The sequence below is a fragment of the Melospiza melodia genome, unplaced genomic scaffold (assembly GCF_035770615.1).
Source record: "Melospiza melodia melodia isolate bMelMel2 unplaced genomic scaffold, bMelMel2.pri scaffold_18, whole genome shotgun sequence".
NCBI lineage: Eukaryota > Metazoa > Chordata > Aves > Passeriformes > Passerellidae > Melospiza > Melospiza melodia.
In genome coordinates, this window is record NW_026948525.1 from 1,991,640 (window position 1) to 2,019,154 (window position 27,515).

At 58.6% G+C, this 27,515-nt stretch overlaps 1 long non-coding RNA gene and 1 pseudogene across 2 annotated transcripts; both read right to left on the reverse strand.

Annotated features, from left to right (window-relative positions):
* LOC134433328 (titin-like) overlaps window positions 1-27,515 on the reverse strand; it is a 57,353-nt pseudogene that overhangs the window by 1,428 nt on the left and 28,410 nt on the right.
* Window positions 252-1,435, reverse strand: LOC134433480 (uncharacterized). Of its 2 annotated transcripts, none has more exons than XR_010031564.1 (3): window positions 1,370-1,435; window positions 1,096-1,189; window positions 252-475 (listed from the first exon to the last, which is right to left on the reverse strand). It is a non-coding gene; the product is annotated as an uncharacterized LOC134433480 (long non-coding RNA). The 2 variants fall into 2 exon arrangements; XR_010031563.1 differs by lacking the exon at window positions 1,096-1,189 and adding an exon at window positions 717-797 and having other exon boundaries at window positions 1,370-1,433.

Consider the following 27,515-nt stretch of genomic DNA (forward strand, 5'->3'; position numbering starts at 1 on the left):
CCCCATTGTCACCCACCCTGGTGGTGCCACCAGTGAAAGCCTCCGATGACAGCCAGGAGCAGGAGCAGGAACAGGAGGGTCCTGCCAACATTCACAGCCACTGCTGGGGACAGAGGGGACACACCAGGGTCAACCTGAACCTTGGGGTTCCTGAACACCCTGGTGACCCCGTGTGACCCCACCTGTGACCCAGGATGAGCCAGGTGTCACCTCCAGGACCAGCTCTGGGCTGAGAGCCTGGTGTCCTTCTGTCCCAACTGGTTGGTGCCCACGCACTGGCAGGTGCCTGAATGTTCCACATTGACGGCCCTGAGCTCCAGGAGGGGACCTTGGGCCACCTCCTGCCCGTTGTGCAGCCAGATGAAGGTGACAGGGGCTGAGCCCACCTGCACTGAGTGGTGCAGGGTCACGTTGTCACCCGCGTGCACTTGATGATACAGGGGACTTCAAGTGATGGTGGCATTGGCCATGGGCACTGTGGGAACAGAGACAAGGCTGAGGGCACAGGGAGGGGCTGGCAGCCAGTTTGAGGGGATAGGGATGAGGGGGATGGGTGTGATGGGGGACTTTGGGTATTGGGTCACACCACAGAGGAGTGAAGGGTCTGAGGGTGGAGGCAAAGGGGCACAATAAAGGTGTCAGGGGGACATGGAGGTACCAAGGAAGGGGACCCGGGGGGTCTCTGGTGACTTCCCTGTGCACATCCCCACACTCACTGTGCACTGTGATGCGGAGCCAGGCGCTGCATTTCCGCACTGATCCCTCCTCTTGGGGTGCACCTGGCAGCTGTATTTGCCCTAGTGGGAGACGCCCACAGCGGGCACCCGCAGCTGCAGGGACCCCTGTGGGCCCCCCAGTACCTGCCCGTCCTGGCAGAACGCGTGCAGGAGGGGGGCGCGGGGCCACAGGGGGCTGGGAGTGCTGAGGCAGCTGAGAGTCAGGAGGGACCCCACAGTGGGCTTGGGGAACCCTCCAGCACTGGCACCGAGAAGTGCTCAGGGCAGGAGAGGGGAGCTAAGGACTGTGACTCTGAGTCTGCTGGGAGGTGGGTTTGGGGGTGTCAGGAGATTGCAGTTCTAGCCGTGGGGTGCTCACCGTGCACTGTCACTGTCACCGGCGCTGAGAGCACCCACGAGGACACGTTGGAGCTCACCCAGCCCCCACAGCAGTAGCGGCCACTGTGGTTCAGCTGCAGAGGGGAAAGGGACAGCACAGTCCCATTGAGGGACCTCTACACCTCCTTGTCCTCATAGCAGAATCGCACCTCAGTGACCGACATGTTCTCCCACTCCCTGTGCCGCCTCCCCACTGGTCTCTGTCTCACAGAGGTCAATCCCCAGGGTGTCAGGTCTATGCCCAGGGCACTCACCCCACAGGAGCAGCTCCACCTTCCCGGCCATCCTGTGTCCCCAGCCATGTGCACTGGCTGTCACTCACTGCCAGGGTGGCTGTCCCCTGGGTGGTGGCTCTATGACCAAAGGGGAAGGAAGCGAGGTCAGGTCTCTTCCTCATGTGTAGGTGGCACCAGGTGGTGGCAGGGTGACCACAAGCTGGGGACAGGCTGTGGGCAGGGAGGGGACAGGATGGGGACAAGACAGAGTGGCAGAAGGTGGGACATGGGCCTGGCAGGAGTGAGGGGCACAGGGTGTTTGGAGAGCCAGGGATCGGTTCCAGGAGAATGGGGAGCCCAAGGTATTGGGTCCCTGGGAATGGGGGTTCTGAGGAGGGGGAGTCACCAGGGATGGAGGTGCCATGGGAATGGGGGTGCCCAGGGCTGGGGGAACTAAAGGATGGAAGTCCCAGAACAATGAGGGCTCCAGGGATTTGGGGTCAGGGGATGGTTGTCCTAGGGATGAGGGTACCAGGGGAATGAGGGATCCAGTGGGCATGAGGGTTTCTGGGAGAATCAAAGTTCTGGGGGAAGAGGAATTTCTGGGGATGAAATGAATGGGAGAGGGTTCCTTGGGAATGAGGTTCTGGGCCATGGAGATCCTGGGGAATGTGAGTACTGGGATGGGGTCCCCAGGACAGGGGGACTGAAGGAATGGGGGTCCCATGGTTGGGTTCCCAGGGGAATGAGGGTGCCAGAGATGGGCAGTGGCTCGGTGGGTCCGTGGCTTGGAGCCCCTTCCCTGAGTGCCTCAGATTTTGGGGTGACCCACAGCCCAGCACAGGGCTTGAAGTGTGCCAATGGCCTGGGGGTGACGCCAAGGAAATTCTGAAGGGCTCTGAGTCTGTGTGCCTCCAGCTCCCAGGGGCTTTTTCCACTCTTCATTTCCATTTCCTCCCTTTGATCCCTAAATTTCACAATGCCCCAGTTTGTTCCTTGATTATTCTGGGAAACAACAGAGCGGCGAATGAGTTGGGGGAACCCCAGAGTGGGGCTAGTAAGGGTTAGGGGTCTGCAGGCAGGGCTGGGGAGGCTGTGGGGCATGGGGGTGTCTGGCTGTGTCTCCCAACACTTTCACTTTTTCTGTCCTGCAGAAGAAGGAAGAGGCCGTTTGTGCTAAGTGTCAGATGGGGGGGAGGGGAGTTTTCTGCGATGGGGGGATCCTGTCCCAGGGGGGACACATGCTGGACAAGGGGGTCCTGTCCTGGGGAATGGCAGCTCCGGGGGGCTCCAGATTTCTCCATTCTTGCTCGTCTTCTGCAGGATCTGAGCCACCAAGAGCAGCTGGGGTATGGAGCCCCAGCCAGGAAGGGGCTCCCAAATTCCTGCTCCTTGAAGCCAGTGGCCATCCAAGGGTGGGGCCCAGCCATGGCCCAGCCCCACTGCACAGGGATGGCCATTGTCCAGCCCTGCTCTGGCCAGCCCCAGGTGGCAGCCAGCACCTGAGGGTCCCCCTGCCCCCTTGGCTTTGATTCTGGCAGCTCTAGAGCTGCTGCAGAGGTGAGAATTCTGTGGGTGGAAAAAGGCCTGCCTGTGGTTAGCTCAGCCCTGCAAGAAGGACAAAACCCAAACGGAGCTCAAGCAGTGGCTCTGAGAGGGCTTTTGATGGTTTCCAGAGCAGGGCTGGCTGGAAACCACCTCTGCAGAGGCAGCTGTGAGGGAACCAGTCTGGAAATGCAGCAATTGATCATGTAATCCCTGTCTCCAAGGGACTAAGAGAACCCCATAACTACTGCAAATGCCACAACAATCTGCTCAACAACCTGACTGGATCCTCCTTCTTGAACAAAACCAGCAGCCCTTTGGAACCTCATGGAAAGAAAGTTCGGGTTCTGGTTTAGCTGCCAGACAAGAGGGAAATGTGGGAAATATTGAGCAGTGGCTCTGCCCTATGGCCATGATGGGGCTGTGGGGAGCGATCCTGTTTGGATTCCAGGTGTTCCCAAAGCTCCTCCTTCCCTGCCCTCCTCATCTGCACAAGGCATAGGGAATAGACAGGGCTCTGCCCTGCCCCTTCTGCACACCTTCCAGGGTACCCCTCCACTTCCCGGAGCTGTCCGAGCCTTACCCTGGCAACGCTCGGTCCCGACACATCTCCACAGTGGCTTCGGGCACGCTGTCACAGTCAGTTTGGACACCCCGTGTCCGTCCCGGCACTCGCAGCACAATGGCAGCTGAGCCCCTTCCCGGTGCTCCGGGACCACCATTGCGGTCACTCCTTTCTGCAGACCCCACTGCAGGGTCTCTACTCCCCCCTGTCCCGGGGTCTCCCCTCTGCCGTTTCGCTCTCTCCACGTTTGGGGCTCCCCAGTGGGGTCCCAGTCCCTCCATCCTGGCCCCTCCCAGCCGCTGCCCCCCGGCCCCTCCGGCCGCGCCCCCCTGAAAGCCCCGGGGCCGGCACCGGCAGAGGCTGCCGAGCTCCTGCAGGATGAGACGTTCTTGTGGAAGTGCCGGCTGTGCGGGGCCTGGCTCCTTCACACCGTCCTTGCTCGCAGCACTCGGGCTCCAGCAGGCCCGGGCTGCTCTTTTGGGATGTGCCGATCGCTCCTGGAGCCCTGCCCTTTGTTGGGAACGAGCCTGGGAGCATCCGAATCATCCCCGGGTCCTCCTGTGAGGCTGTGCCTGAGCACTGAGAGATTTGGGAGCCGATGGGTGTCACTGTTCTGTCTCAAAATCTGGGGGAAGCTGGAATGGCAAGTGGTGCCCCACTGTGGCCCAGCCCCTGGGGGCCTCATCTGACCACCCTGCAAAATTTTCGGCACTCTTGCTCCACCTGCATGGCCAGATGCTTTTCCCATGGGAAACCTCCTCCTCCAGCTGCTCCCGCCTCGGCCACTGCTCCAGCTCGGCCTTCCTGGAAGGCTAGCAGGAAGCACCAGCCACAAGGCACAGGCACTGAATCATCCCCAGCACCAGCAAAAATCTTCCGGGCAGTAAAGAAAGGTCCTTGTGGGCAGAGCTGGCAGCATCTGACGCCCAAATGGTATCAAATATTGCCTTGTGTAGCCCAAAATCCCTGGAAGACGCAGCAAAGCCATCTGTTTGTGCACCAGGATGATTTAGGAGCACAGCTGAACTTCAGTAACTCCAGCTATAATTACAACACCTCCTTAAGAGTCTGAGCTTCCAGAGCAGAACAGGGGCATTGGCTCAACCAGCTCCAGTTTTGCCCCATTTTGGCCTCCCAAGGCACTGCTTCCAGCCTCGGCTCTCCCTGTGCTCTAGCTGCAGCTCCAGAGCCCTCAGGGCTGTGGCTTTGCTTTCCTCCTCTTCCTCCTCCCCCTGTGGCTTCTGTGTCAGGACCAGCAGTGGCCCAGGAAGAGCAGGAACTCCAAAAGTGCTCTGGAGCCCCCTGAGGAGCCCAGGCAGAGTCAGCACTGAGTACCAGCTTTCCTCAACATCCCAGGGCAATTCAACGTTTCCAGAGCGGCTGTGACAGGACTGAAAGAGGAAAAGGAAGAGAAAGGCTGAGGACTTGCAGGAATTGTGGTTTAAAACCACCAGAGCTGCTGCTGTGGACCCGAGACCTGCCTGGGGTCAGGCACTGCCTTCCTTCCATTTGGGATCATGGAGAGTGGTGGCGAGTGTTCTGCAGGGCGTGTGCCTGGCCCCAGGACACTGCTACGCTGCCACTGGGCACTGGGATCCAACCTGCTGCCTTGGCAGCTTCTGCTCGCTGCCGGTAGTGGTGTCGGGACCGATTGGTGCCCTTGAGTTTGCAAAAGGAGTGATTTCCCCTCCTCCCTCCCGTCCGAGGCCGCCATGGCCCCTGAGGGGATGGAGCTGGACCGGGGCGCCCCCTGCTGGCTGGCAGTGCTCCTTGCATCGCCCCCTGCTGGTCGGGAGTGTCCCTGCAAAGTCCCCTGCTGGCCGCAGTTATAACTGCCACAAAAAACAACAGCACTGAGTGGAAGGGAAAGTTCTGGGTTTGTGTTGTTTGTTCTGTTCTGGTTTATCAATTTCCCAGGAAACCGCTGTTATTCCTTTTCCAACATTTTGGCCTGAGAGTCCCACAATCTTTGAAATTAAAGCAAGCTTTAGATATGGGTCTTCTTTCCATTTCAGGAATATCCCACTTTCCTTGGCAGATATTTCTCATTTAAATGGGTTGCCAACTCCTGGGTTCCAGTATGGATGGGTCAGAAACCCCAAGAGAAGACCCGATCAGGGACTTGGCCACCTCATGCTCTGCCTTTTAAGCCAGTTGGGACACCAAGGGCCCTTCTCCCCAGGTGGCATTTCTGGTCACCCAGCCGCTCAGGAGCTGGCTTTGCCAGAGCATCACCCTGTCCCCAGTGTGCCATGGCTGACAGACTGATGGACAGACAGGGCCCTGTCTCACCAAAAGCAAGGCCTGACCCATCATACACAGGAGTTCCAAAATGTCTCCAGACATCAAAATTTCCTGTCGCTGACACCCTGGCCTGTGCCATGGTCTGATTCCGTGTGCCCTGGAAAAGGGGGAGGCTCTGGAATCCCCACAGGACCTTTGTAAGTTCCTCGTTTGGGGAACACAGCAGAGGAGGGGTTTGGGACAGGGGACAAGAGAATACAGAGCTCCTGAAGGCCGCTTTGGCCATCAGAGCAAGGAAGGTCCCGGAACCTGCCAGGTTCCTCTGGTGGAGGAAAACTAGAGGAAATATTTGAGGTTTATTCGTTTTTGGTGACTTTCCCCGGAAATCGTTCCTTTTGTGACAATTCAGACTCTGAACTTTGTTTCCGTTGCTGTTGTTTTTATTCTATCTCATTGCCGTTTCTGGAAATTTTTCATTTCTCAGCCCTTTGGGATCTTTGTGCCTCCACAGAGAGGGGAGGGGCAGTTTTTAGTGGCAGCACACACACGAGTGGGTGCCCATGGGTGGGGACCCCCAGTGCCCCCCAGTTCCCCCCACTGTCACAGAACATTCCTGTGGATGTCACTGGGTTCCTGTGGTCGCCCCTGGGGTCCCCGCAGCTCCATGTAGGTCACCTGGGGATCCTGGAGGGTGGTGGCACGCAGGGACCCTGCGAGAGACACGGGCTGTGGGATCTGGATGGGGTGACACTCGTGGGTGATGTGTCCCTCTGTGTGTGTCCCCCCCGTACTCACCCCCTGCCCTCTTGGTGACCACGACATGCGTGTACATGCGTGTACACCTCCCCCTCATCTTGGGGGGCTGGGGCATCCGGGGGGGGCCCTGAGGGAATAACAGGAATGTGGGGGAGGGAATGGGAGGTCTTGGGGGTTGGGGTAAAAGGGGAGACTGTAGTTTGAGCCCCCCACTCACCTTTCCTTCTCCGTCCTGGAGTCTGCTGAGGCAAAAGTGGTAGGGTGACTGAGGGGACCCTGGGCCCTGACCACTCTCAGGATTTCTGAGCTCCCAAAGGACCCTAAATTTTCCACAGGACCTCCAAGCATCCCTGATGCCCCAGATGAACATCCCCAGTGCCCCCGACCAACTCAACCTCAAGAACCCAAAGCCCAGGAGGGACAAAGACCCCCCAAACGCCCCCAGGGCCCTTGAAAGAACCCCCAATATCCCTGCAGAACCCTCCAGCACGTCCCCAATCCCTACAGGACCCCCACCAATGTCACAATTTTGGGCCTGTGGGTGCCAACCTATTGCACCCTCTTCTTTGTAGGCCTCTACAGTTGAATGGGACCCCCGTCCCCCCATTGCCACCCACCCACACGGTGCCATTGGTTCCAGGCCACAATGACACCCACGAGCAGAAGCAGGAAGGAAAGGGCCCCACCGACCCCTGCGGCCACTGCAAGAAACAGAGGGGGACACATCAGGCTCACCCATTACCCCAGGGGTCCTGAACACCGCGGTGACCCCATGTGACCCCACCTGTGACCCAGAGTGAGCCAGCTGTCACCTCCAGGGCCAGCTCAGGGCTGAGTGCCCGGAACGCTCGATGCCCGTCCTGTCCCAGCTGGTTGGTGGCCATGCACTGGTAGGTGCCCAAATGTCTGCCATTGATGTTCCCAAGATCCAGGAGGGGACCCCGGGCCACCTCCAGCCCGTTGTGCCGCCAGGTGAAGGTGACAGGTGCTGAGCCCACCTGCACCGAGCAATGCAGTGTCACGTTGTCACCTGTGCCCATCTGGTGTGACCGGGGGTGATGGTGACATTGGCCATGGGCACTGTGGGGACAGAGATGCGACTGGCACTGGGCAAGATGGGATGGGGATGCAGATACTGTGGGTGGGGTCATCCTTAGCCCAAGGGCTCTGGTCTCCCAGGACAGCGACATTCAGGGTGACACTCTCTTCCACGCTGTCCCCGCACTAGTGCTGGCCGCTGTCATTTTCGCCATGTACCCCATCTCCAGGTGGGGGCCAGTTCCCAGTGGTGCCCCCGAGCCCCCCAGTTCCAGGAGAAGGACAAGGGACCTGTCCCCATGGCCATTGTGTAGCTCAGCACCAGGCAGTCCTCGAGTGCCACCTGTCCCCTTGGGGGCTGTGCCCACAGTGACACCCCTGAGAGCAGGACTCCTGCAGGAGGGGGGGCACCGGAGGACAATGAGGGACCCATAGAGGGTGGGTGGGAACGGGGAAGGGGGATCTCACTGAGGGAGAGGGGGTCAGAGATTGAAGGGGGCTTGGAAAGGCACCCCCAGGAAGGATGGAGGGTTCAGGGACCTGTTAACTGGAGAGGAAGATGGGGAAACACCAAGAAGGGTATGGGGACCTAGGAAGGGGATGGTGGAACCTGAAGACCATGGGAGAAATCAGAGAGGGCTGTGGTTGAACCAGGGACAGATGAAGGGACCCCAGTGAGGAATGGGGGGACACAGAGGGTGACCCCAGCAGTAACGGAGGGACATGGAAAAGGATTAAAGGGAAAATCGGGGCGCCCACGTAGGAGTGGGGCATCTGGTGATGTACCCAGGAAAGGATGGGGGACCCGGGCATTTATGGGGGAACCAGACCGTGATGGGGGACCCAAGGAGGCTGTGGGGGCTCCCCATGCCCATCTCCACACTCACAGTGCACCGTGATGTGGAGCCAGGTGCTGCTCTTCTGCACGGCCCCGCCCTCAGAGCGCACCTGGCAGCTGTAATTCCCCGAGTGGGGGACCCCAACGGAAGGCACCAGCAGCTGCAGGGACCCCTGCGGGCCCCCCACCACCTGCCCGTCCCAGTAGAACACGTGCAGGAGGGGGGCTCGGGGCCACAGGGGGCTGGGGGTGCTGAGGCAGCTGAGAGTCAGGGGGAACCCTGGATGAGCTTGGTGGAACACTCCAGCATCAGCACCGAGAAGAGCTCTGGGAAGGAGAGGAGAGGGAGATTTATGAGCCCAAGTCCCTGGGGAGGGGCTGTGGGGTCGTCGGGGTGGAGGCTGTGGAGTGCTCACCGTGCAGTCACTGGCACTGGCACTGACTCTGGGGTTATTGGGGACCTCAGGGGACCCCACAGCCCCCCTCTGCCCCCTCCCCATCTCTGGGTTTCAGGCCCGTGCCCAGGGCACTCACCCCACAGGAGCAGTGCCACCTTCCCAGCCATCCCGGTGTCCCCAGCCATGTGCACTGGCTGTCACTCGCTGCTGTGGCCACCGCTCCCCTGGCTGGCGGCTCTTCAGATGAAGGGGAAGGAAGCGAGGTCATGTCTGTCCCCACGTGTAGGTGGCCCTTGGTGGGGGTAGGGTGGGGACAGGATGGGGCAGAGAGGGACCTTGTGGGACATGGTGGGGACATGGTGTTGCCAGAATTTGGCGTCTGAGGTGGTGTAGGGAGCCAGGGATGGGTGTCCAGTGGAATTGGGTGCCCCGGAATGGGGTCTCATGGGAATGATGGTCCCAAGGGTTGGATGGACTCAGAGTCAGGAAGGAGGGTCCCAGAAAAACTTGGCCTCCAGGGATGTGTGGTCATGGGATGGTGGCCAAGGGATGGGTGTGCAAGGGGAAAGGGGAATCCTGTGAGAATGGGAGGTCCTGGCGAATCAAGGTCCCAAAGGGAAGGGGGATCCCAGGGACTGGAATTACCAGGATGGGGTTCCTTGGTCTTAGATATCCTGGGGAATTGCAGTCCAGGGATGGGGGCCCCAGGGAAGAGGGACTGAAGGAATTGGGATCTCATGGTTAAGTTCCCAGGGGAATGGGGGTGCCTGGGATGGGCAATGGCTGGGTGGGCACAGATGTCACAGCTCCTTCTCTGGGTGCCTCAGATTTGGGCATGACACAGAGCTCAGCAAAGCCCCCTTGGGATGCCCGTTTTCTGTGCAGGCATCACAGGGGGGTCCTGGGTAGTAATTCTGTGCCTGCCCCTATCCTTGACTTTTCCCTCTATTTCGCTTTTTTCCTTGTTTTTTGCACTTTTTGCCATATTTCCTCAACCCCAGTTCCTGGCTCAGCAATCCTGGGGAGCACCTGAGCAGGGAAGGGGTTGGGGCACCCAGGGGAGGGGGGAAATGGGGAGCAGGGGGCGCATGGAAGGGTGAGGAGGATTTGAGGTATGGAGGTGTTGGGCTGTGCTCCCTCAACACTTTCATTATTCTGGACAAGAGGGAAGAGGCCATTTGTGCTGAGAGTCAGATGGGAAAGGGAGCGTTCAGTCTCTGTTCCTGGGGGGGCACATCCAGGGGCATCCTGTCCTCTAAGGTCTCTGTTCCAGAGTTCAGCTGGGGGAAACCAGTCCAGGGGGTGACACATCCTGTTGTGGGGGGTCCTGTCCCAGGGGGTGGCGGTTCCAGAAATGTCCCTGCACATTCCTGGCCAGGTGCCTTTCCCAGGGGTGGCACATCCTGGGGAGCCCTGTCAACGCTAGGGTGGGGCCCAGCCATGGCCCAGCCCCACTGCACAGGGATGGCCATTGCCCAGCCCTGCTCTGGCCAGTCCCAGGGGGCAGCCAGCACCTGAGTGTTCCCCTCTGCCCCCCTGGCTTTGATTCTGGCAGCTTTAGAGCTGCTGCAAAGGTGAGAATTCTGTTGGGGAAAAAGGCCTGCCTGTGGTTTGCTCAGCCCTGCAAGAAGCACAAACCTCAAAGGGAGCCCAAGCAGTGGCTCTGTGAGGGCCTTTCATGGTTTTCAGAGCAGGGCTGGCTGGAAACTGGCCATGCAAGGGCAGCTGTGTGGGAACCTGTCTGGAAATGCAACAATTGATCATTTTGTCCCTCTCAGCAAGGGACTGAGAGAGCCCTAGCACTACTGCAAATACCAGAACAATCTGCTCAACAACCTGACCTGGACCCTCCTTCTTGAACAAAACCTGCAGCCCTTTGGAACCTCACAGAGAGAATGTTTGTGATCTGGATGTTCACAGCAGAAGAGAGGGAAAATGTGGAAATATTGAGCAGGGGCTGCACACAAGGGGCTGGGGAACAGGGGTGTCACAGCAGGAGTAGGGAGTGCCCAGGCAAGGGAATTCAGGGCAGGCTGGAGTGGATTTACCAGGGAATCAGACCCTGAGGCACACACAGGCATTTCCACAGATTCCTATGCACTGTCCCAAGGATGGACAGAGCTTCTCCCCTTCCTCCATGGGAAGTCAATCAAGTTTCAGGGTGGGAATGAGCAAAATGAGGAGAGTTCCTAAAAGCCAAAGAAAGGCTTCCTTCTGGGCTGGGTTGCTGCTCAGCAGGCAGGGAGCAATGCCATGGAGCTGTTGGACACTCAGGGAGAATCCACACTCTGTTATCCACAAGCAAATGCTACTGGGGAATGCACCAAGGGGCTGCTAAACGGAATGAAAAAGTCTCATTCCATTGTGGTTTGTTTGTGTTTTTATTGTGAGTGACTTGTTGGGAAATCAATGGATTCTACAAACCCAGGTAATTTTATACCTTGTCAGTTTGATTTCTGATGAGTTTGTCCTTTATTGGGAAAATAATGGTGTGGGAAAGATGTTTGCTTTTATTCTATGGATGTGTAATTTTGTCTCAACCAATTGGGCATCAAGTGTTGTCTGGGATGGCTGAGCCAGGAAATTGGGGGACCTGACCCAGCGTTGTGTGGGGCAGGGGAACAGAGGCTCCCAGGACAGCCCTGAGGTGCCTCGGGGTGGGGGCTTTGCTGGGCTCTGGGTCAGCTCAAAATCTGCAGCACCCAGGGAAGAAGCTGTTTTCCCCTGTGCCCACCCATCAACTGCCCAATCCCTGGCACCCTCATTCCCCTGGGAACCCAACCATGGGACCCCCATTGCCTTGGTCTCTCCTCCCAGGGACCCCCATCCCAGGACTGCCATTTCCCAGCACCACCATTGACTTGAGCCCATCCCATGAGCTGCTTCTTCCCCCTAAACCCCTATTCCCAAGGGTCCCCTTTTTCCTCCTGCACCCCCAAACCTGGCACCAACATGCCATGACCCCAGATCCCTGGGGACCATGTTCCCACAGCACACCCAACCCTTAATCCCTCCAGGCATGGAGACCCCAATTCCCCTGGACCCTCATTCTCCTGGACACCCATCCCTGGTTCCCCACATCCCCTGAGCCCCCCACTCCTGCAAACACCATCACCCACCATGTCCCCAGACTATGCAGCCTTGTCCCCAGCCTGTGCCCATCCTGTGCCCACCTCGTCCCCACCAAGGGCCACCTACACATGGGGACAGACCTGACCTCACTTCCTTCCCCTTCGTCCAAAGAGCCGCCAGCCAGGGGAGCAGTGGCCACAGCAGCGAGTGACAGCCAGTGCACATGGCTGAGGACACCGGGATGGCTGGGAAGGTGGTGCTGCTCCTGTGGGGTGAATGCCCCGGGCACGGGCCTGACACCCCAGGGATAGGGAGGGGAGGGGGCACAAGGGGGTTGTGGGGTCCCCTGAGGTCTCCAATGCCAGCAGTGCCAGTCCATGTTACCTACAGTGGACTTTGGTGGGACTGGACATATAGGGTGGCTTTGGGGACAGGAAGAGGAGTCAGAAATGTGGGGACAGGGATGTGGGGACAGGGATGTGGGGACTGGCACCTTTGGGTTCAGGTGGCTCTGGGCATAGGCAAAAGGGAACTGGGATGCAGGGACAGAAGTGGATAACAACAGTGAGGATGTGGCCGTGGGGATGGGATCATGGGGATGGGATCATGGGGATGGGATCATGGGGATGGGATCATGAGCTGGTGGCGGTGACCTGGGCCAGTATGGGCTGTGTCCATAGAGGGCTTGTCTCCACAGTGTCCCCTTGTTCAGCCTCAGCCCGGGGTCGCCTCAGTGTCCCTGTTCCAAGGTGTCTGTGCCACAGGGATGTGGTGCATGGGTGGCTGTGACACAGACATGTCCCCCTGACTCTCCAAATCTCTTGGGGACCACCGACACACACTTTCTCACAAGAACTGCTGACCCGATGGGGAGAGTTAGGGACAGTCCCCACAGTCTGCATCCCTTTGCCTCTGTTCCCATGGTGCCACACTCACTGAGCCCTGTCCCTTCTCCCTTCCAGCCCAGACCCTCAGCCTCACTGGTGAGTCCTCAGGGGATGCCATGGCCCCACCCTGCTGTCCCCAGCCTTATGCTGGCCCTGGCAGGCTGGTGTCCCCTGTCACCCACAGGTGCCCAGACCACCCAGCTCCTTGTGGAGCCCCCCTGGAGGCCGGCAGTGCTGTGGGACTGGGTGACACTGACCTGCCAGGGCTCGGGGACTGCTGGTGCCGCCACCTGGTACAAGGACATGCAGACCTGGTGGTAGCAGCATCCTGATCACTTCACTGTCTTCAAGAGAGGCACCTACATGTGTGACAGTCCTGGCACTGGGCTCAGCCACCCCGTGAGCATCTTAGATGGTGAGGGGATGTTTGGGTGTCCCCAACCTGGCACTCGCAGGGACCCTGAGGGCTCTGAATGGGCTCCGCTCCATGGGTCACCTCCTCCGTAACCAGAGCCTGTCCCCTGCTCTGGGAACATCCCAGAGTATCCTGGTTTGGAGGGATCCCCAAGTTGGATTTGGGGATCCCTGGTGCTCTGGATGTGAACCAGTGAGGGGATGCTGGTGCCATTGGGTGTGACAGGACCTCTCTGTCCCTAAGACTGGCTGGTGCTGCAGGTGCCGGCACGGGTGCTGCTGGAGGGGGACACGGTGACACTGTGCTGCCAGAGTCTTGGAACAGCACAGTCAACTCGGTGTCCTTCTACCGTGAGAAGACGGAGCTGGAGGTGTTCCCCAAAGCCACAGAGCTGTCCCAGTCCCCTCTGCAGCTGGGCCACAGTGGCCACTACAGATGCAGGGGTTGGGTGGAATCCTGGGGGTGGAAGAAGTCAGCGCCTGTGACAGTGACAGTGCAGGGTGAGCACCATACAGCCCCCACCCCAACACCCCCCACAGCACCTCCTCAGGGACTCGGGCTCACAAATCCCCCTCCACTCTCCTTCCCAGAGCTCTTCTCAGTGCCAGTGCTGGAGGGTCCCCCTGAACACATCGTGGGGTCACCCCTGACTCTCAGCTGCCTCAGGACCCCCAACCCCCTGCGGCCCGGAGCCCCCTCTCCTGCACGTGTTCTACCGGGACGGGCAGGTGGTGGGGGGCCAGCAGGGCTCCCTGCAGCTGCTGGTGTCCGTGGGGGTCTCCCACTCGGGGAATTACAGCTGCCAGTTGCTTACGGAGAGGGGGGGTGGGGGTGGGGAGGATGTGCAGAAGAGCAGCACCCGGCTCCGCATCACCGTGCACAGTGAGTGCGGGGATGGGCACGGGGAGCCCCCACAGCCACCTCCCTTCCCCTGGCAGGGCTTCTCCATTTCCTCCACACAAATTTCCTTGGTCCTTCTATTACTCCCCTTTTCCCCTCACCCATCTGTGGTGTGACCCCATCCCCAACATCCCCTACCACACCCATCCCTCCCCCATCCCTATTCCCCCACACTGGCTCCAACCCCTCCCTGTGGTCTCATCCCTGTCTGTGTCCCTGCAGTGCCCGCGGACAATGCCACCATCACACCCGGTGTCCTGGAGGTGACACTGCGGGACACAGGGACACAAAGGGACACAGGTGGGGTCACACAGGGTCACCAGGGAGTGCAGGACCTCCATGCTGATGGGTGATCCTGATGTGTCCCTCTCTGTTTCTAGCAGTGGCCGCAGGTGTCAGTGGGGCCCTTTTGTTCCTGCTCCTGCTTGTGGGTGTCATTGTGGCCTGGCACCAGTGGCACTGTGTGGGTGGATGACAATGGGGAGGCACGGGGTCATAGCAAGCTGTAGAGGCTGCCAGAGTTGGGGAACGATTGGGCAGCACGCACATCCACAGAATATTGACCTTAGCCTGGAGTTGGAATGGTTTGGGGATGTCCTGGAGGGTCCTGCAGGGATGTTTGGGTTCTTTCAGGGGCCCATGGGGCGTTTGGGGGGTCTCAGTACCTACCTGGATTTGGGTTCTTGATGCTGAGTTGGTCAGGGCCACTGGGGATGTTTATGAATTCTGGGAGATCCAGGGATGCTTGGAAGTCCTGAGCGGAATTAGGGTCTTGTGGGGGTTCAGGAATCATGAGAGGGATCAGGTCCTTGGGACCTCACAGTCATGCCTTCCCGCTTTCCTTTGCAGCTGCCAGGAAGAACCAGGAAAGGTAAGGGGAGGGGGCTAAAACCACACTCTAAACTTTTACCCCAATCCCCAGGACCTCCCATTCCTTCCCACACATCCCCTTTATTCCCTCAGGGCCCCCCTGGATCCCCCAGCCCCCCCAGAGGAGGGGGAGGTGCTGTGTGCCCACGTCGTGGTCACCAAGAGAGCAGGGGGTAAGTATGCGGAGGACACACGCAGGGGGACATGTCACCAATGAGTGTCACCCCACCCAGATCCCACAGCCCGTGTCTCTCGCAGCATCCCCCCGTGCCACCACCCTTCAGGATCCCCAGGTGACCTACGCTGAGCACCAGGGACCCCAGGGGCGACTGCGAGAACCTGGTGACATCTACGGGAATGTGCTGTGACACTGGGGGGAACTGGGGGCACTGGGGGTCCCCACCCATGGGCATCCACTCGTGTGTGTGCTGCCACCAAAAATTTGCCCCTTGACCGCCTTGTGAAGGCACAAAGATCCCAAAGGGCTGAGAGAAGAACAATTTCCTGAAACAGCAACCAGAGAGAATAAAATCAACAACAACAAAAACAAGGTTCAGGGTCCAAATGGTCACAAAAAAGAACAATTTATTGGGAGAGCCCCCCAAAATTGAAAATTCCTGAACATTCCCCCCAGCACGCTTCATACCCCAGAGTAACGTGGCAGGGCCCAGAGCCTTCCTTGCGCTGGTAGCCAAAGTGTCCTTCAGGAAGCTCTGGATTCTCTTGTCCCATCCCAAACACCTCCTCTGCCCTGTTCCCCACACAATGGTGTCACAAAGGCCCTGTGGGGGTTCTGGAGCCTCCCCCTTTTCCAGGACAGTCGGGATCAGGCCATGGCACAGAGTGGGGTATCAGAGAGAGGAAAAGTTTGATGTCTGGAGACATTTTGGAACAGCTATGTGTGGCAGGGATGGATCAGGCTTTGCTTTTGATGAGACAGGGCTCCGTCTGTCCATCAGTCTGTCAGCCATGGCACACTGGTGACAGTGTGACGCTCTGCCAAAGCCAGCTCCTGAGTGGTCATGTGACCAGAAGTGCCAGCTGGGGAGAGGGCCCTTGGTGGCCCCACTAGCTTAAAAGGCAGAGCATGAGGTTGCCAACTCCCTGACCCTGTCTCCTCTTGAGGGCTTGGTCCCATCCACACTGGACCCAGGATTTAGCAACTCATTTAAATGAGAAATACCTTCCAAGGAAAGTGGGAACATTCCTGGAATAGAAAGAAGACACTTGTCAAAAACTCTCTTTAATTTCAAAAATAATGGGGCTTCCTTTGGGAAATTCCTATGGGGCTCTTTACATGGAAATTTATGAACCAGAACATAACAAACAGCACAAACCCAGAACTTTCCCTCCCGCTCTGTGCTCTTGGTTTTTGTGGCAGTTACAACCGTGGGCAGCAGGGGGCGCTGCAGGGAGCAATCCCGGCCAGCAGGGGGCGCCCCGGTCCAGCTCCATCCCCTCAGGGGCCATGGCGGCCTCGGACGGGAGGGAGGAGGGGAAATCGCTCCTTTTGCAAACTCACGGGCACCAATCGCTCCCAGAACCACCACCGGTAGCAGGCAGAAGCCGCCAAGGCAGCAGGTTGGATCCCAGTGCCCAGTGGCAGTGTAGCAGTGTCCCAGGGCCAGGCACACACCCTGCGCAACACCCGCAACTGCTCTCCATGATCTCAAATGGAAGGAAGGCAGTGCCTGACCCCAGGCAGGTCTGGGGTCCACAACAGCCCCTTGCTGGCTTTACACCACAATTCCTGGAAACCCTCAGCCTTTCACTCAGGTGAGGTGGGTAGGGATGGAGCAGCTTTGGGGACACCTGGAATCCAGACAGGGTCACTCCCCACAGCCCCACCATGGGTGCAGGCAGAGCGCCTGCACAGTATTTCCACAGCTTTCCCTTTTAAAACATTCTTTCCATGAGGTTCCAGAAGGCTGCAGGTTTTGTTCAAGAAGGAGGGTCCAGGTCAGGATGTTGAGCAGAATGTTGTGGGATTTGCAGTAGTTTTGTGGTTCTGTCCCTTACAAAGAGGAACAAATTAACAATTGCTACATTTCCTGGCTGGTTCCCTCTCAGCGGCCACTGCAGGGGGTGTTTCCATCCAGCCCTGCTCTGAAAGCCATCAAAGGCCCTTCCAGAGCCACTTGCAGGCCTGAGCAAACCACAGGCAGGCCTTTTTCCCCCATAGAAATCTCACCTCTGCCACAGCTCCACAGACCCCGAGCCCTCGGAATCTGTTTTGGGTGACCCCCAGGCCGCCGGCACCCTATGTCATCCCAAAATCTGAGGCACCCAGGGAAGGAGCTGAGACATATGGGCCCATACAGCTACTGCCCATCCCATCCCTGGCACCCCTACTCCGCCGGAAATCAAATCATGGTACCCCATTTCTTATATCCGCCCCTCTCTGGAACCCGTATCCCAGTACTGATATTTCCCAGGAACTCCATGGCCCAGCACCCCTCATTCCCAAGGAACCCTCTCCAGTTCATTCCATCTCCTGAAATCTCTCTTCCTCTAGAACTATGATTCTCCCAGGACCCCCATTCCCACAGGATCCCCCTTTGCCCCAGCATCCCCATCCCATGATCCCAAATCCTGGAGCCCAAGTTCTTCTGGCACTCCCATCCCGGAGTCCCCTCCACCCTGGGAACCCCCATTCTCCATGACTCCCCCTCCACAGCACCCCCATTCCCATCCCTGGGACCCCCCATTACCCTGGACACCTATCCACGGCGCCCCAAAGCACCCTGAGCCTCCCACTCCTGGGAATCCCATATGGCACCTTGTCCCACCCAGACTTGTCCCCATCCTGTCCCCTCCCTGCCCAAAGCCTGTCCCCAGCTTGTGGCCACCCTGCCCCACCAGGTGCCACCTATGCATGAGGATGAGACCTGACCTCGCTTCCTTCCTCTTTGGCCAAAGAGCCACCACCCAGGGGACAGCCACCCCCAGCACCGAGTGACAGCCAGTCCACATGGCTGGGAACACCAGGATGGCCGGGAAGGTGGTGCTGCTCCTGTGGGGTGAGTGCCCTGGGCATGGGCCTGACACCCCGGGTATAGGGAGGGGAGGGGGCACAGGGTGGCTGTGGGGTCCCCTGAGGTCCCCAAGGCCAGCAGTGCCACTCCATGTTACCTACAGTGGACTTTGGTGGGAATGTGACTGATGTAGGGTGGCTTTGGGGAACGGAACAGAGCGCAGGAGCAGGGGATGGAAGTATGGAAGTATGGGAATGTGGGGACTGGCACCTTTGGGCTGAGGTAGCTCTGGGGATAGGGAAGAGGGAACTGGGATGCAGGGACAGAAGATGACATGAACTGTGAGGATGTGGCCATGGGGATCATGGGGATGGGATCATGAGCTCGTGGGGGTGACCTGGGCCATCATGGGCTGTGTCTGTGGTGTCCTTGTGCCCAAGATGTTCACAGTGTCCCCATGTTCTGCCTCAGCCCAGGGTGGCCTCGGTGTCCCTGTTCCCAAGGTGTCTGTGCCACAGGAATGTGCCCGTGGTGGACTGGTGGCAGTGACACAGACATGGCCCCCTGCCTTGCCAACTCGTTTGGGCACCACTCCCATGCACTTTCTTAAAAGAACTGCTGACTCTATGGGGACAGTTAGGGACAGTCCCCAGACCCTGTGCCCCCTGCTGCTGCCCCCACAGTGCCACCCCCACCCAGCTCTGTCCCTTCTCCCTTCCAGCCCAGACCCTTGGCCTCACTGGTGAGTCCTCGAGGGATGCCATGGCCCCACCCTGCTGTACCCAGCCCTATGTTGGCCCTAGCAGGTTGGTGTCCCCTGTCACCCACAGGTGCCCAGACCACCCAGCTCCTGGTGGAGCCCCCCTTGAGGCCGGCGGTGCTGTGGGACCGAGTGACACTGACCTGCTCGGGCTCGGGGACCGCAGGTGTCACCACCTGGCACAAGGACGGGCAGCGCTGGTGGCAGAAGAGACTTGATCACTTCACTGTCACCGAGAGTGCCACCTACACACATGACAGTCCTGGAAGTAGCACAGCCCCTCTGTGAGAGTCTCAAACAGGGAGGGGGGTTTGGGTGTCCCCAACCTGGCACCCGCAGGGACCCCGAGGGCTCTGGGTGGGCTCCGCTCCATGGGTTACCTCCTGTGTGGCCAGAGCCGATCCCCTGCTCTGGGGAAATCGCAGAGCATCCCAGTTTGGGTGGAACTAGTTTTGTAATTGGAGAGCCTGGTGCATGGGTTGTGACCCAATGGGGGTGTTCCCGTGCTCTCCCCAAGACTGTCTGGTGCTGCAGGTGCCGGCACAGGCACTACTAGAGGGGGACATGGTGACACTGCACTGCCAGGGCTGACAGGACAGCATGATCAACTCCGTGTTCTTTTTACCACGAGGGTAAGAAACTGGAGTGGCTCTGAAAAGGGAAGGAGCTGTCTCTGTCCCCCCTGCAGCTGAACCACAGCGGCCAGTACGGCTGCGAGGGCTGGGTGAAATTTGGGATAGTAGGGGAGTTTTGGTGGTCATCACAGGTGACAGTGATAGTGCAGGGTGAGCACCCCAACGGCTGCCACCCCGACAGCCCCACAGCCCCTCCCCAGGGATTCGGTTCAGAAACCCCCCTCCAATCTCCTTCCCACAGCTCTTCTCGGTGCCGGTGCTGGACGGTCCCCCTGAGCCCACCCAGGGGTCCCCCCTGACTCTCAGCTGCCTCAGCACCCCCAGCCCCCTGCAGACCCGAGCCCCACTCCTGCACGTGTTCTGCCAGGACGGGCAGGTGGTGGGGCGCCTGCAGGGGTCCCTGCAGCTGCTGGTGCCCGCCATGGGGGTCTCCCATTCGGGGAATTACAGCTGCCAGGTGCGCTCTGAGGGAGGGCCGTGCGGAAGAGCATCGACCTGCTCCGTGTCACGGTGCACAGTGAGTGCAGGGATGGGCACAGGGAACTCCCACATGCTCCTCCGGTCCCCTGCCTTGGTACGTCCATGTTCCCCAGACACCTTTCTTCTGTCACTCCACCTCCTCCCTGTGTCCGCTCATCCCTCCATGGTGTGACCCCTTCCCCAACATGCCCCATCACAACCTTTCCTGCCAATCCCTATCCCCTCACTGGCTGCCAGCCCTAGCCTGTGCCCTCTGCCGTGTCTCTGTCCCCACAGTGCCCGTGGCCAATGCCACCATCACTCCTGGTCTCCCGTCACACCAGGTGCATGCGGGTGACAATGTGACCCTGCGCTGCTTGGTGCAGGTGGGCTCAGCCCCTGTCACCTTCACCTGGCCAGATGGGCAGGAGGTGGCCCAGGGTCCCCTTCTGGAGCTTGGCAACATCGATGTGGGACATTCTGGCACCTACCAGTGCGTGGCCACCAAGCAGCTGGGACAAGATGGGCATCGGATGTTCCAGGCACTCAGCCCTGAGCTGGCCCTGGAGGTGACACCTGGCTCACCCTGGCTCACAGGTGGGGTCCCACAGGGTTTCTGGGGTTTCAGAACACCTACAGTTCAGGGTGACCCTGGTGTGTCCCCTCTGCTCCCAGCAGTGGCTGTGAATGTCAGCAGGACCCTCCTGTTCCTGCTCCGGGCTGTCATCAGGGTGGCACTGCTGGGGTGGGTGACAGTGGATGTGATAAGAGGATCCTGGAGAGAGGGGAAGCCCCCTGATTGGGGGCAGAGATCAGCAGCACCCAGGGCCCCTGAGTTGGGGCACACTGCGCCTGCAGTGACCTCAGCTGGGCGTCCTGGGGGATTTGGGCGGAATTTTGAGAGTCTTGGTTGGGCCCCAAGGCCTTCCCTGGGTGGGCTTTGAGGAACATTGGGGTGACACTGGGAGTTCCTGGAGGATCTGGGGAGCTCCTGCATGGATGTGCAGGGATGTTTGGGGATCTTTTTGGGGTCTTGGAGGAGTTTGGGGGTACCCCTCTCTGCTTGGGGTTCTGGGGACCCAGAGAGTTCGGGGCATCAGGGGGACTGGGTGCACTTCAGTGATGCAGAAGTTCTGGGGGCTTCAGGTGTGCTCAGAGTGTCCGGGGGAGTCAGGGATCCACTGGGATTCAGGGCTGCAGTGGGGATTTGGGTGTCCTGTGTGTGGTTGGAGCTGCCGAGGTCCCAGGAAGGTTCAGGGGTCCTGGTGTCCACTTGGTCACCCCCTCCCCTTTCCTTGCAGCTGCCAGGAAACTCCAGGACAGGTGAGTGGGAAGTTCGGGCTGGGACTCCACTTTCCCCCTCCCCACACACCATCCAGTCCCCCCCATCCCCTCAAGAACCCCCCGGAGCAGGGGGCTGTGCTCAACACCCACATCAGGGGCACTGAGTGGGCAGAGGGTGAGTACAGGGGGAGACAGTGGGACACGTCACACACGAGTGTCACCCTCAAGCAGGTCCCTGCTACCGATGTCACTCTCAGGGCCCCCATTGATGTCTCCCATCCCTGCCCCACCTTGGGATCCACAAGTGACCAACGTGGAGCTGTTGGAACCCTATGAGGGACAGTGGGATCCTTGTGACTATGATGATGTGCTGTGACACTGGGTGGCAGTGGGGGACATTGATTCCCCTCAGGGGTCTCTTCTTCCTCTTCACAGCACACCACAGGGCTCCTCATTCCCCCTCCCAGTGATGGGAGAGCACACGATGTTTTCCATCCTATGGTACCCAAAATTCTGTCTTTTGGTCAAACTGTGTGAGAAACAAGGCTCACTCTTTAATTTTTGTAAATGTTTACTAAAGAATAAAAGGGATAGTAAACAGTGTGCTGGGTTCTTGGCAACTGCCAGAGGCACACTTTTAACTACAGCAATTCTTCTTACATAGCTTTTCACTGTAATGGTTAAATACATACTCAGGAGGGTTAAACATATACAAACATTCTTTCCAGTTGACAAGTTCTGGGAATTCTTTTGCTTGGTTTGACCCTTGATTCATTTTCATAAAGTACATGCTATACTGCAAAGTAAAGTTATCTATTTTTGTCCTCACAAAGCCCCCCTGTTCTGTGGTTTGACAGTTCTTGAGAAAAGAAGGGTTAGTGGTAAATTCTTCTTTGCATTCTTCCTTTGATGTTTTTTCACTTGCTACTTTTCAATGTGTTCTTCTCATACAGATGAGATACTCCACCAGTACATTAAATCAACAATATCTATTTCACAAATTATCTCAGTTATTCTCACCGTTGTCACTTAGTTACACAAATAAAGGCATTAGCTACTTCTGCAACAGGTAATGCTGTAATATGCAGCACATTGTCTCTATCTTGATATTTTGGGAGAGCTTAAACTATAATGTATTTATCACACTAAAATATATATTCTACACAGGGATTAGGGTAAAAAGGCTGACAATTTGTAGTGTATCAAAAGCAGTTAAAAAGTGATTACAACCTGTATTATATAAAAATAATTTGGAAAAACCAATATAATAGTGAAAGCCAATGAATACAAAATTGTTCGTAATAGGGGGAATGTGTATGGAAGGGTTTATTTGACTTCTCCTTATCTTGCTCTGATTTTGATGGCAATAAATTCAATTCATATCGCTACTTCTGAGGCAGTTTTACCCGTGACAGGATTTGATGAGTGATCTCTCCTGGTCCTTGTCTCAACCCAGGAACCCTTTGCTCAATTTTCTCTCCCATCCAGGTGCGGAGGGCAGTGAGAGAGCGGCTGTGGTGGGTGCGGGGCATCCGGCCACTGTCCATGCATGCAAGGCAGGGGAGAGGAGGAGGGTCCAGGTCAGGTTGTTGAGCAGATTGTTGTGTGATTTGCAGTAGTGCTGGGGCTCTCTCAGACCGTTTGGCAAAGGGACAAAGGGATCAATTGCTGCATTTCCGGACTGGTTCCCACACAGCTGCCCCTGCAGGAGCAGTTTTCAGCCAGCCCTGCTCTGAAAACTATCAAAGACCCTCACAGAGCCACTGCTTGGACTGCCTTTGTGGTTTGTGCTTCTTGCAGGGCTGAGCAAACCACAGGCAGGCCTTTTTCCACCCACAGAATTCTCACCTCTGTAGCAGCTCTAAAGCTGTCAGAATCAAAGCCAGGGGGGCAGGGGGGAACACTCAGGTGCTGGCTGCCCCCTGGGGCTGGCCAGAGCAGGGCTGGGCCATGGCCATCCCTGTGCAGTGGGGCTGGGCCATGGCTGGGCCCTACCCTTGCCTTGACAGGGGTCCCCAGGATGTGCCACCGCTGGGACAGGCAACCGGCCAGGAATGTGCAGGGACATTTCTGGAACCGCCACCCCCTGGGACAGGACCCCCATGCCAGGATGTGTCACCCACTGGGACAGGATCCCCCCAGGACAGGATCCCCTGGATGTGCCACCCCAGGAACAGAGACTGCCCCCCTTTCCCATCTGATTGTCAGCACAAATGGCCTCTTCCTTCTTGCCAAGAAAAAGGAAGTGAAAACATTGTGGAGGCACAAGCCAACACCTCCATCCCCCACAGCCTCCCCACCCTTCCCTGCAACTCCTGCTTCCCATTGCCCCGTCCCTCAGTCCTCCCACCTTGGTCCCCTCTCAAGTGCTCCATGAGATTGCCGAGCTAAGGACTGGGGGTGAGGGGACCTGGCACAAAAGTGAGCAAAATAAAGAAAAAAAGCAATAAAGACACTAAAGTCAAGGGCAGGGGAGGGCACAGAGTCAGAGCTACCCAGGACGACCATGCGAAGCCTGCACAGCACATGAGCTTTCCAGGGGGGCTTGGCTGGCTCTGGGTCATCCCAAAATCTGATGCACCCAGGGAAGAAGGTGAGACCCCTGTGCCCATTCAGCAACTGCCCATCTCTGGCACCCCCATTCCCCTGGGAACCCAAGCATGGGATCCCCATTCCTTATGTCCCCTCATCCCTGGGACCCCCATCCCAGTACTGCCATTCTCCAGGATCTCCTTGGCCCAGGACCCCATTCCCAAGGAACCCTCTCCTGTTAATTCTATCCCCTGAAATCCCCCTTCCACCAGGACCTTGGTTCTCTCAGGAAACCCATTCCTATGGGAACCACCATTCCCCTAGCATCCCTATCCCATGACCCCAAATCCTGGGAGCCCCATGTTCCCCTGGGACTCCCATGATTGAGTCCCCTCAGCCCTGGCCACCCCCAGACCCATGACTCCCCCTCCTTAGGAACCTCATTCCCCTGGACACTCAGCCCTGGCACCCAAAACCAACCTAGCCCCCCACTCCTGTGAACCACATGTCCCACTTTGTTCCACCCACGCTCATTCCCTTCCTGTGCCCAGCTTGCAGCCACCCTGCCCCCACCTAGGGCCACCTACATGTGGGGACGGACATGATCTCGCTTCCTTCCCCTTCATCCGAAGAGCCGCCAGTCAGGGCAGCGGTGGCCACAGCAGCGACTGACAGCCAGTGCACATAAGCTGGGGACACCGGGATGGCTGGGAAGGTGGCGCTGCTTCTGTGGGGTGAGTGCCCAGGGCACGGGCCTGAGACCCTGGGGACGGGGAGAGGAGGAGGCACAGGGGGTCCTCAGAGGTCCTCAATGGCAGCAGTTCCAGTCTATGATACCTACAGTGGACCTTGCTGGGACTGGAGATGTAGGGTGGCTTTGGGGACAGGAAGAGGGGGCAGGAATTTAGGGTTGAGGATGTGGGTACAGGGATGTGGGGCTTTGCATCTTTGGGATCAGGGAGTTCTGGAGATAGGGACAATGGAACTGGGATGCAGGGACAGAAGTGGACAAGAAGCATGATGATGTGGCCATGGGGATGGGATCATGAGCAGATGGAGATGACCTGGGCCTGCATGGGTTTTGTCCCTGGTGTCATAGTGCCCGGGGTGTCCACAGTGTCCTCATTTTCTTCCTCAGCCAAGGCTGGCCTTGGTGTCCCTGTTCCTGAGGCGTCTGTGCCACATGGATGTGGTGCACAGGTGGCTGCGACACAGACATGTCCCCCTGCCTCTCCAAATCTTTTGGGGACCACCCAGACACACTTTCCCACAAGAATTGCTGTCCCCATGGGGACAATTTAGGGACAGCCTCCACACCCTGTGCCTCCATGCTCCTGTCCCCATGGTGCTACCCCCACCCAGATCTGTCCTTTCTCCTTTCCAGCCCAGACCCTCGGCCTCGCTGGTGAGTCCTCGGGGGATGCCATGGCCCCACCCCGCTGTCCCCAGCCCCACGCTGGCCCTGGCAGGCTGGTGTGCCCTGTCACCCACAGGTGCCCAGACCACCCAGCTCCGGGTGGAGCCTCCCTGGAGGCCAGCAGTGTTGTGGGACCGGGTGACGCTGACCTGCCAGGGCTTGGGGGCTGCCGGTGCCACCACCTGGTACAAGGGCAGGCAGCGCTGGAGGCAGCAGGGACCATGCCATGTCACTGTCACCGAGAGTGGCACCTATACGTGTTACAGACCTTGCACCGGGCGCAGCCCCCCTGTGACAGTGCTAGATGGTGAGTGGTTATCTTAAATGATCAGGGTGGCCCCTGACAGGTCTAGGTGGGATCCACTTTGTGGGTGGCCTTACACCCCCTGTGTGGCAGAGTCTGTCTACAGGACACCTGGACATCCCAGTGCACCCAGATGTCCCCAGTGCCATGGGCACCCACCATGGACCTGTCTTGAGCCCCTCAGTGAGAGGGGACCCCTCTGTCGCACAGACAATCTGGTGCTGCAGGTGCCAGCACGGGCACTGCTGGAAGGGGACACGATGACACTGCTTGCCGGGAATGGTGGAACAACACGGTCACCAGGGTGCGATTCTACCAGGACGAGAAGGATCTGAGGGGGCCTGTCAATGGGACGGAGCTGTCCCTGTCCCCCCTGCAGCTGAACCATAGTGGCCGCTACAGCTGCGGGGGCTTGGTGAGGTCCTTTCTCTCACGGTCAGAAGCAGTGACAGTGACAGTGCACGGTGAGCACCCCATGGCTGGAACTCCAATCTCCTGATATCCCCAAAGCCCCTTTTTAGTGGACTCAGAATTACAGTCCTCACCTACCCTCTCCTTCCCAGAGCTCTTCTTGGTATCGGTAATTGAATGTCCCCCTGAGCCCATTGACGGGTCCCCCCTGACTCTCAGCTGCCTCAGCACTCCCAGCCCTCTGCGGCCCCGAGCCCCCCTCCTGCACGTGTTCTACCAGGACTGGGGGGGGGGGGGGGGGGCGAGCAGGGGTCCCTGCAGCTGCTGGTGCCCACCATGGGGGTCTCCAATTTGGGAAATTATGACTGTGAGGTGCATTCCAAGGGGGGTCCATGAGGAAGAGCTGCATCCAGCTCTGCGTCATGGTGCGCAGTGAGTGCGGGGATGGGCATGGGGAGTCCACACGGCCCTCTCAGGTCCCCTGGTTGGGCACCTCCACATCTCCCAGACAGTTTTCCTGGGTCCTTCCATCCCTCCCCTTGTCCCCTCACCCCTCCATGTTGTGACCCCATTCCCAACATCCCCCATCACACCCTTCTCCCCGTCCCTATCTCCCCACACCATCTGCCAGCCCCTCCCTGTGCCCTCAGCCCTGTCTGTGTCCCTACAGTGCCTGTGGCCAATGCCACCATCACCCCTGGTCCCCTGTCACACCAGGTGCATGCAGGTGACTCCGTGACCCTGTGCTGCTCGGTGCAGGTGGGCTCAGCCCCTGTCACCTTCACCTGGCTGCAGAACGGGAAGGAGGTGGCACAGGGTCCCCTCCTGGATCTCGGGGCTGTCAATGTGGGACATTCGGGAACCTACCAGTGCATGGCCACCAACCAGCTGGGACAGGACGGGCACCGCGTGTTCCGAGCATTCAGCCCAGAGTTGGCCCTGGAGCTGAAACCGCAAAACAAAGGGACACAGAGGGACACAGGTGAGGATCACACGGGGTCACTGTGGGGTGCAGGACCCCTGGAGTGATGGCTGACTCTGATGTGTCCCCCTCCGTTTCTTGCAGTGGCCGCAGGTGTCGGTGTTCTGTTTCTGCTTCTGCTCGTGGGTGTCATTGTGGCCTGGCACTGGTGGCACCGTGTGGGTGCGTGACAATGGGCGGATGGGAGGCCCAGGGAGATGTAGAGGCCTCCTGAGTTGGGGAGCGAAAAGGAAGCACTCACAGGCCTAGAATTGTGACCTTTTCTGGGAGTCCTATCGAGTTTGTGGAGGTGCTGGAGGGTCCTGCAGGGATTTTAGTGGTTCTTTCAGGGGCCCTGGGGGCGTTTGGGGAGTCTCTGTCCTTGGCAGGCTTTGGGTTTTTGAGGCTGAGTTGGTTGGGGACACTGGGGAGGTTCATGACTTCTTGGGGACTTCAGGGATGCTACGAGGCCCCATGGGAGTTCAGGAATCCTGAGAGTGGTCAGGGCCCTGGGACCTCACAGTCACCCCTCCTCTGCTTCCATTGCAGCTGCCAGGAAGAACCAGGAAAGGTGAGTGGGGGGCTCAAACCGCACTCTTCCCTTTTACCCCAACCCCCAAGATCTCCCATTCCCCCCCCCACATTCCCTTTATTCCCTCAGGGCTCCCCTGGATCCCCCGGCGCCCCCAGAGGAGGGGGAGATGCTGTACACCCACATCGTGGTCACCAAGAGGGCAGGGGGTGAGTATGCGGAGGACACACACAGAGGGACATGTCACCAATGAGTGTCACCCCACCCAGATCCCACAGCCCGTGTCTCTCGCAGCGTCCCCCCGTTCCACCACCCTCCAGGATCCCCAGGTGACCTACGTGGAGCTGCGGGGACCCCAGGGGCGACCGCGGGAATCCGGTGACATCT